Source organism: Passer montanus, unplaced genomic scaffold (assembly GCF_014805655.1).
Source record: "Passer montanus isolate IOZ18808 unplaced genomic scaffold, ASM1480565v1 scaffold13, whole genome shotgun sequence".
Classification (NCBI taxonomy): Eukaryota; Metazoa; Chordata; class Aves; order Passeriformes; family Passeridae; genus Passer; species Passer montanus.
Window position 1 is genome coordinate 10,696,473 of NW_024359832.1, and position 9,647 is coordinate 10,706,119.

A 9,647-nucleotide genomic window follows, 5' to 3' on the forward strand; every position below is an offset into this window, starting at 1 on the left:
ATTGACTCAGAAGTGTAAATGTGTGTATATAAGGCATTATATAGACCAAGGCATGCAGGCAGTAACTGCTTTTTAATTGTTTACAGTTCATCCTTTTACACAAATATTTTTAGCTTTATAAGGGGTAATTAAGGGAGTAACAAGACCAATCTTTGCTTTTACAAAGGAAGGCTGTAATAGACATAAAGCTAACCTGAAGAGGAGCCCAAGACAGAAAGCATTTCCTCTTGTGCAGAGTTTTTGCTGTTTGCTTCCCTTAAAGGACACAAAGTGATGTGCTTTTATTGCACTTGTGTATCTTTATACAAAAAATCATAAATCACAGAAAGGCTTGAGTTGGAAGGGACCTTAAAGACTGCCTAGTTCCCACCTCTCTGCTCTGGGCAGGGACACATTTCATTAGACCAGGTTTCTCAAAGCCCTGTCCAACCTGACCTTGAACACCTCCAGGGATGAGGCATCCACAGCTTCTCTGGGCAACCTGTTCCAGTGCCTCACCACCCTCATGGGGAAGATTTTTTTCCTAACATCTAATGTAGACCTGCCCAGTTTCAGTTTAAAACCATTACCCCTTGTTCTGTCACTCTCTGTTTATGAAAAATCCCTCTCCCTCCTTTTTATAAGGCCTGGAATCTATAACAACTTTTCCTACTGAGTACATCAAGCAGAACTCAAAGGTATTAAATAAATATCCAAACCTTTGGGCTCAGTGATGGCAGAAAAATTTCAGCAAAAACTCACAACAAAATATTCTCTGTCCTGTTCTTAAGCTCAATTCATAAAACAGCTTGTCATAAAACGGGAATTTCAATATTCTTGGAAATACAGAGCGATATTTCAAGGATATCTGAATACATCATTAGCTACTTTTCCTAAAGAAAACAGATCTCAGCTTTGGCTGGTTGCTCAAGTCCAAAGAGGAAATACTACAGCAAAGACCATCTTCTTTCTTTAAGGGGTAGATCATGTTATAATGTTTTTAAAAGCATTATAAACATTTCCTCTGCTCAGGAAAATATTATTTTATCTCTCAAAAAAATAATTGATAAACCACTGGCTATTTCGTTTGGCTGCTCTTTAAAACCTCTTCAAACTTAGGCCCAAATATTATGCTTATTGATAAGCTGGAATTTTCTGGCATAATGTGACCTAATTAAGCTCTTGCTTTTAAGTCTTGCAAAGTATCTCTATCAGTTAGCAGAAACACAGTCTTAATAATCATTTAATGCATTTTCATTGAAATTTCTGAACTTTCAATAAGAATTATACTATGGCAAACCTATGACTTCCATTACTTTCAAATTAAGTGTTTCTTTGTTTAAGTAACAAGCATAAATTAGTTCAGCGAGAAGACAAGAATTGCTTCTTAATTGTACTGGAAGAACTTTTTTTTAAACCTGAAGGTAACAAGTGTCATTTTGCATAGATTAAGATTTAAAGAGGTGCTTTTGTTACAGCTGCTGTGTAACTCAAGACTTTCAGAGTTGTAAAACTGTAACTTTATGCTAATTTATATAAATAATGTATAGCCCATTTACAATACGTTACGTGCTGTCCTTGATGCTCACACCACGCTTGGATTGGTCTGCTATTTTTTAATCAGCTCTGTCTCCACGGGTCTTGTAAACTGTTACTGGCTCCAGGAAATAAGATTTGACCTGCCAGCCTTCACCCCTGTCAGTCACAGCAAGGGCTGGCACATGTCGTGTGCCACAGAGCACATTCTTTCTTTATTAGGTGAGTTTGCTTCTTTATTTGAAAAATACTCTTGAATAAAATAAAAAAGTATGAAGTATAGAGCTCATGATATTCAGAGATGGTCGAAGCAGACATTTCAGAATAATTGTTATGTATGGCTTTTCCACAGCCTGAAGCCCTTGATCAGATGTAATTTTTCCATGCTTGTGGCTGTTCTTTTCACTGAAACTTAGCAGCAGGAATAACAACCAGCATCCTTTTTCAGCCCAGGTGCATTAAGGGCAACAGGGAACTCTGTGCCTGGAATGAAAACCTGTCTCAGGCAGCCACTGTGAGCCTCAGTCTGCAGAGACAAGCAGTGGTGGGGATGCAGATGGGACAGAGCTGCCCAGCTGCTCTCAGGGACAGGGACATGGCCGTGCTCCCTCAAGGATGATAAACACTCCAGCAGGTACACAACAGGGTCCTGATAGCAGCTGAGCACCAGTTTGTAGATGTGGTGCCCTGGGAAACACATGGCTGTTTCTCAGGAGTGAATAAATAGTGTTGTGAAATGCAAGCCCTGGAAAATTGGAAAATGGGAACACAGCAAACTGCCAAGGTTACTGGTAGGGTTCACAGCATGACTGCACACACCAAACAAGTGCACAAGGCTCGATCCAGCTCCCCTTTTAGACACAGAAGCAGTCCCCATAAATGTTGCTTCCAGCTGCAGTGTGTCTTTCACATGTGTGATACATCATGCACCTGCCTGCAAAGCTGGAAGTGCTCTTCTGTAGTTGGATATTACAGAGATTAAGACAGCAAAGGGCAGCATGAAGAAGGAGAACTAGCTTTTACAACCCATCTATTTGTAATATCAAGCATGCTATTGTTTGCCTTTCACTAACTTACTGATATTTCCTCTGGAAAGTCACTGAGTCTTTTTCTTAGTCCCATCATTTCTAAAAGGTGTCATATTTACTATGTGGCAGATTCTACTGCTGATCTTGCATTTCAGAAGTTAAAGCAGACCATAAAATGGCATTAGTGCAAAGCCAGTGTGATCTGTTCAGGAGGTATATAGAACAGCTTCCAGCACATTTTGCGTAATCTCTAAACAAAGTACATAAGGCTAATTATGCCTTATAACAGTATAATAATGCCTGATTTTTGCTTAGTGCATTTCACATTAAAGTGTAATCTGTTGAAGATGTAAGATACATGTTGAAGATACAAGACTAAGATAGCTATAAATGATTAAGAGCAATTTCTGGTGAAGGATAAGACAATGCAGCCTGAGACAGGTGCCATACCAGATACTGGCACATCTCTGCAATCTTTGTTTTAAAGTTTCTGGTTTCAGGTGGTCCTGAACTTAAGATTGTTCTTTGAATGTGAAGACAGGGAGATGCCATTTCTGAGAATTTTCTGTCCTTGAAATACTTTCTTAAAAGTGGTTTAGTGGCAGCTTTATCCTGGCCAGTAAGCACAGGAACACTGGAGTGGTCAGTTTGAGATGGCTGACAAACGTCCTGCTGAGTTCTCCAAAATGTGCCACCTTTCAGTCAGGTGACAGCATCATATCACCTCCACCTGTGCAGCAGTTTCCTCTGACTCCCAGTGGCCCCTTGATCTCCAGGTCAGGCTGCCTGCAGCACCTCAGCTCCTGCTGCCACAATTTGAAATAATATTTGGGTTTACACAAGCTTCAAGGTAACGGTGGAAACCTTCCTGCTCTAGCCACAGTCCTTGCTGGGGTGCTTTGCTTTGAACCAGAGCACCTTCAGTGCAGAGAACTACACCATCAAACCCTTCCTCCCCGTTCTGCCCATGCCTCTCCCCTCCCAGGGCAGCCTGAGTACAGCAGCTGCAGCTCTCTGGCACTGCCCAGGGAAGGGAATTTGTTGCGGGTGGGAGCAGCCCCAGGACTCACAGTGCTCCGGGTGCAGGGGAGGCTGCTGCTCCAAAGGATGCAGAAGCAGCCCAGCACATCACTCCATGCAGCTGTCCCAGCACAATGTGCCAGCACCCATGCTGGCACATCATCCTTGGGGAACAAACTGGGATTCAGAGTCAGGGATGAACTGGCAGGGCTGGGGAATGGCACAGCAGGGGCACTAAGCCCCCTAAATGCACATCTGACAGCAAGCTGTGATCTGCAGGGACATGTGAGCAAACTGTGCTCTGCAAGGACAGGCATGCAGAGGGAGGGAGGCGAAGGAGGCTGAGGTGCTCTCTGCTCTTAGTTTGGAGTTGGTCCCCACCCCCAGCCACCAGCAAACCCAGCTGTGCTGTGATCTGCTGCCACACAGAAACGTGCACCAGCTCTGATGAACAGGCTGAGATGTGCAGCTCTCATCGTCCTCCAAGGGTTTACAACTTGCCAGTGGGAATGAAAGCCTACAGGCCTGGAGGTTCAGGGTGTAACTTGCACATGCTTAGTCTAGTCCACAGATCCTGGTGATACAGTAAATTCTTCACAGATAAGAAAATGCACAGGGTTTTTTGTGGGCTTTGGTTTGCAGGAATTGCAAGATGTGTTTTGTGAGATAACCTCTATCTTATCTTTATTTTTTCTGTTCTAAAGCAGAACAATCTGGATACTAAAGCCATTTCTGCCACAATATTAACCCCATCAGGTAAAACAAGCTTCACTAAAAGAATTTTAGCCTTGGCCTGGGATTCAAGGAGTTAAAATGTGGCATTAGTGCTACAACAAAGTTTCTAGCACTGGAAGATGTCTTCTTCCACACTACAGAAGGCAGAGAGCCAGAAACAGCTGGATAAACTACTCTGCCTGCTACTCTCCGTACTACTCTCCTTCTAAACTGTTCTCCTTTCTCTGGCTAAACCAAACAGTGGTTGACTGCTAATACTCTTGCCATCCACTCATTTTGTACGTATACATGGCTGATTTTTAGTATTGCAGTCCTGATGTGCTTTTTTGGCATAATACTCAGGACCAATCCCAAGTGACTGATACATGTCTGCCAGATGCTCCACCAGCATCACACTTCTCACACCAATACTTCTCCAGATTTAGGCATTACTTTTTTCTGAGAATATATTCAGTTTCACAGGAACACAGATAAGGAATTCAGCAGGACTAGGCAACAGATGTTTTTATTCAAAAACATTAGTAGGTTAACACATCCCACCTGCACCCAACTTTCTGTTTTGTTAACCTCCATATGTTCATAATTTTGTCTCAATTTTTTTTTTTGAGGCCTTGCACACTACAACATACCTGCATTGTTTTGGGCACCATTTTCTCCCTTCTTTCATGGATAACATGTCACACTTGCTATTTCCAGTCTCGTTATCTCCCTCCTGGGCTGGCAGCCATTTAAGCCATCTGACCCACATTCCCTCTGACCTTTATTACAGAATTCTTCTCCCAAATGACCAGCCTCCCCAGTGCACTATAGCCATTTTAGGTATGGTCTATATATTCCCACACTCCTGGCCCTAATTGCTTCCCTGTGTTTTCCCCCTGGAAGAGAAATTTTATTTTCTTTTTCCCTTCAAAGATGCACCATTAACCTGGCGATCAACAGGACACAGATAACCACAACCCTGCATTTCTTTTAGTGGTAAATAAAGGAAGAGACCATTTGAGGTATGTTTAACAAATCCAATTACCCAAAGCACATCATGGAGTAGATCTCTACTGAGGGGTACAAGTAAAGACAAACCATCTGCTGCTTAAAAACAAAATACACACCTATCATTTTCACAGAAAAGGCTTGCAAGGAGGATTTGCTCTTTTGCACTCATGAGCCTTTTGAGGTTCTAGGCTTTTGAACATAGTAATACTTTATAAAAAGTCCATTCTTAAATCCCCTTTAAGTAGGTCTCAAAAGTATAAGAACTGCCTTACAGAGCATGTCATCACCTCAGCTGTCATTATATCACACAATAGCATGTAAGGGCACACTGTATTTGGGATTGCATGTGCAGCATGGAACTCACCAGTATTTACCCAATGCAATTGTATAAAAAACAGTGTTTCCTGAGAAAAAAATGCTTGAGAAGGAAAATGGGGCTCACTTTTAGTCATAGAGTAAATAATACTTTCCTACCTGACAGAGAAGTTTATTGAAGTGTGTCACACAGAGCAGCTGGTGTAGCCTTCACCTGGTGCAGCCTTCATCTTGTGCCAAGTCACACAGTCACACCTCTGGAAGGTGCATGCTCAGACCAGGACACTGCCACAGCCAAAGTCACAGCAATCAGAGCCAGCTCAGGATAGCTGCTAAACCTGCAGGTTTTTAAACCACGGGGTCTTCTATACCCACCCATGAAGGCAGAGGCCTTTCCTCCTCCAAGGAGGAGGAACCACTCCATAGACCTTGAATATGAAACCAGAAGGTGAAAAAGCTTATAGGAAAGTCCTCTTACCTTTCATGGAAACTTGGTCAGGCTTGCCAGCACAATTTGATCCTTGTCCCATATAGAAATCACTGGGTAGGAAAAGCAGCTCTCAGAAATTCTGAGAAGGAAACACCTCTGAATCCCTCTACCTTTAAGCCCTGCCAATTATCTTTGGGGTTTTTACATTTGATTCAAAACATCTTGTGTAATTTATTACTTATCTTTTGTAGAAGGCCAGCACAGTAAACATGGATGTGTATTCAGCAATACTGTACGTAAGGGTAATCAGAAAATTGGAATGGAAATTAGGTACATCAAGACGACCATCACAGCTTGATGGAAGAGCATAATAATTTAGTATCTTACTGGCCATATATTCAGGGGTTTGTCATTTGAGCACTTCAAGAGAAATGAGAGCAGACCACTCAAGCTGCCTTTCTGAGTCATTCTGTAAAACCCAAGGAGTCAGAAAAGGATGTTAGAGGTGGAGGTAGGTGTTTGGGACCTTCAACTTATTAGAGAATGCTGATTCATGAAAACTTTTTGTGATTCATACATTTTATAACAATAAAACTTCAGAAGGAAAGGTTCTTGGATGGAAAATTGCTGTGTTGTTCAAAAAAAGAGGCAAGATTTGTGGGATGGGAGCCCATAAAGTTTAGTTCATGAGTAACTCTCAGTAAGACTTGACTGTACATTCTCTTCTAACCATGGCTGTCCACGCAAACACCTCTGGACAGGATTGCTGTAAGAGCAACTACTGTGGACAAGAGATACTTGAGATAATTTTCACTTGAAAAGATTAGGAGCTGATAACCCAAGCAACTGTGCAGCAGAACTGACTTTGGAGCAGAGACAGGCATCTGTCAGGGGCCTGAAGATGCCCCTCGTTTAGCTAACCCAGTTGCCCTTCATACAATGAGAAGAGACCAAAAATTTCAATAGTAACCAGCATATTTTCTTTTTATGTTTGACACCAAATACCAATTGCCTGGTCAGTAAGACTAGAAAAGAAACATAATAAACTAGAAATATTTTTTTTATTAACTCTGTGGTCAGAAAATGGTTGCCCATATGAGATGTGGATCACTCTTTGAGGATACTGAGGACCCATGTGTCAAATTCTGCATCCTAATAATAGCAATTCACAGCAAAGATTTTAATTTTTGTTTTTTAAGCCAAGTATTTATAGAGAAACAGAATAAAGGTCATAATAAATGAAAGTTTAAAAGTTAGAAGTTCAAAGAAGGCAAGGAAGAAAGGAAAAAATTATGGGTATAGCAAATAATTACAGTACCATGTGAAGAATGTAGTTAAATGCAAAGCTTACTGTGCTTTTAAATAGCCCAAAATAAACAGATGCACAAAGCCATTTCCAATTTTGATAATTTCCTTAAACATGTCTCTTCTACTGACTCACAGGAGTAATTTGAGGACAACACTCTTAAGACATGTTCCTGTGGAAACACCTTCCTCATGCTGTTGCTTGCCATATATTTCAGATACAAAAGCAGAGCCACGTGACAGCTACACCTTTCTTTGAGCACTAGTTTACATTAAAATTCCCTTTCCTTGAGACTACTGCTGTCACATTTTTATGTTCAGATGCTTAAACTTGATTAGATCTAGCAGCGACTGCTTGCAGCAACAACAAGCAATTGCCAAGAAAAGGCAAAAAGTACTTTTAGCTGTGATGGGTATCATCAAACAACTCAGAGATCTATAGAATTTAATGGTATTATTAAAAGCTGGTATTTCTAGTGACACAGACCAACAAGAAAGTACATTGCATTTCTAGTGCTGATCTTAACTTTCTCTCTTTAGGAAAATACAGCTTCTCTGTAAAACCTTTGCTTTTAGTTTCTAGTCCTTCACAATCAATGGAGAGAGACCGGCTTTTCCAGAAGGTGTTCAGAAGGTAGCAACATACCACAGTACTCCTACAAAAGCCGCTTTTTTTTTTTTTTTCTCTGCTAATTGAAGAGGCAGCTTACAAAGGTGCTTATTTGAATTCTTTCCCTAAACTCATTTTCTGAACTTAACCAGTACCCTGTGACCCCCGCTGACAGATGGGTTATGTCAGGACAAGAACTCTGGTCTCTTGAGCTCCCAGAGGGCAGTGATAAGTATCTTTCCTGTCCACTGGACTAGGCGAAGGACTCGATGATTTCAGACACAGCAGTGGTGAGCCTTCTCCTTGGCAAGATGGGGCTTCCTGAGCAAAGGCTGTAGGGTAAGGCCAGAACACAGGAGAAGAAAAGCACTATGAATATTAGGAGATGATCCCTCAAAAAGAAGAAAAGGTGGGAGTGGTGGGGTGGAAATATGTACCATGTTTCCAGTTGGGATGTAGGCTGGGCCCCAATCTGAACTCAGTGTCTACAAATAACCTTCACAGAGGTCTGAGATATATTTACATGTTCAGTGCAGTCAACATTTAGGTTTTTTAATCTACTGCCAAGCCAGCTCCAGAACTAAAACAGTGCAACAGCACCTCCCAAGCAGTGCTGCAGAGAGGACATTGTAATTAGTCTGGACATAATCCCACCCTGCACAGTAATGCTCTCCTGGTGCCCCTGCCCTGTGGCCACATTAGGGCATTGAACCACATCGATTTCTCTTGGAGACTTCAGCCAGGATGATGCAGAGTGCTTGCCAAACATCAGCAGTTTTCAGCAGGGTGAAGAAATACTGGATGTTGACTTTTCATTTACACAGTTCAGGAAAGAAACGTTGTGGGATATTTAAATAGGCTAAACACTCAGGAACTCTCATCTGTGTCTGACTGTTGATTGTACATACTACAGAAACCTCAGCTTTGCATCTGATGACAAACAGCATGCAAGGAATGGGGAGATTACAAGCCAGAGTCCCATGACTGCAAGAGGAAAAAAAAGGATAAATTAGATGTGGCTCATCAAAATAATGTTTCTTTCTTTTTTAATCAAAGAATTACAGTTCTGTACAGTTAAGATGCAAACCCAAGCCAAACCTAACCAATATCTCCTCAGCTCAAGGAAGGGAGAGGAAGACTTAAAATAAAGACACCCTAAAATATAAGTTTCTGTTCTAGCTGCACAGTGTTCATCTTTTTGCAGTAGTGGAACTTTTTAGGTTTAAAAAATAAAAAGGCATAACAGGCTTCTGGTCAATGTCAAGGGTTTCACTGTTTGCACTAGTTCAAGTTTCTAGGTTGAATTTTCTGTAGTTCATTTCTGGTATTTCTAAAAGAATCTGAAAGAGGTTGCATCAGCTTCTAAGGAACTGTACCTGTTGCTCTGGATCTGGTGTATGTTGCAAAATTCTCTTATGTTTATTTTAACTACTCTCAAAATTCAACCTGCCTTCTAAAGCAGTTTTCTTTATTCCAGAAGTAACATTAAGGCTTTAAATAGATACTTTTACCAACTGCTGAACAGCAGCATGTCTCAGGCTCCTCACTTGCTTACACTGGTCTCCATGAACTGCTGGAGCAGCAGAGGACAGATACCTCTGAGGGAGCAGAAATTCAGAGTGGTGAATTGGTGATGCCACCACACCAGTGCTAAGCAGTGTCTGAACTACCAGGTCATACGTGATGGGGTGCATTGCAG